Genomic DNA, 1112 nt, shown 5'->3' with positions numbered 1-1112 from the left:
CTTGCCAGGGAAGTGCTTATTCTACTGAGCCATCTTCCTGGCCCCTTTATTTTTTATTTTGAGAGACAGGATCTTGTTAAGTCATTAAGTAGCTCAGGAGGGGCTTGAACTTGCAGTCCTCCTATCTCAGCCTCCCACAGTGCTAGGATTACAGGCATGTGTTATTTTACCAGGCCTGCAGCAGTCACTGAAGCTCAGTTGGGGGATGATCTGCTTCTAAGCTGACTCATGTGGCTGTTGGTGGGTCTCTGGTCCTTGCCTGCAGTTGGCCAGTGTATTAGTCATATTGGGTCTTAAGTGTCCACCCAAGGCCCACGTGCTGAAGGGTTGCTCCTCAGCTTGGCAATATCAGGAGATGGCAGAATCTTTGAGAGTTGGGGCCTAGTGGGAGGGCATCAGATCACTGTGGGTGTATGGCATTAAAGGGACTTGTTGGGTCTCAGCTCCTTTCTCTCCCTCTACTTCACTCCATGCCCAAGGTGTGAGCAGTTTTGCTCCACTCCATGCTCCTGCTATGATGTCCTGTCTTGCTGTAGGTCCGAGGTAACATGGTCGATAAGTCACTGACTGCATTCTACATCTTTAACCATGAGCCAAAAATAAACTTCTTCTCTTTATAAGTTGGTTATCTCAGGCATTTGTTAGTGTAATGGAAAGCTGACTAAGAAAGGCTGGTATAAAAACATTTTGTAGCCTGGATGGCGCAAATAACAGGCATTTATTTCTTACAGTTCTGGAAGCTGGGAACTCAGAAATCTGTCAGCAGATTTGTCTTGGTGAGGATTCTCTTTGTGCTTCACACAGTTGCCTTCTTCCTGTGTCATTGCATGGGAAAACAGAGGGAGGGAGGGAAAGGGAGAGGGAGAAAGAGAGGAAGAGGGAGAGGGAGAGGGAGAGGGAGGGAGGGAGAGATGGGAGAGGGAGGGAGGGAGAGAGAGAGACAGAGAGAGAGAGAGAGAGAGAGAGAGAGAGAGAGAGAGAGAGACCTGGTATCTCTCTTTCTTAGAAGGACACTAATTCCATCATGAAGCCCCACCCTCATGGGTCTCATCTAAAGTTAATTATCTCTGTGTGTGTGTGTGTGTGTGTGTGTGTGTGTGTGTGTGTGTATG

The sequence above is a fragment of the Octodon degus genome, unplaced genomic scaffold (assembly GCF_000260255.1).
Source record: "Octodon degus isolate 3935 unplaced genomic scaffold, OctDeg1.0 scaffold00315, whole genome shotgun sequence".
Lineage (NCBI taxonomy): Eukaryota > Metazoa > Chordata > Mammalia > Rodentia > Octodontidae > Octodon > Octodon degus.
Note: the sequence above shows the minus strand (reverse complement) of the source record.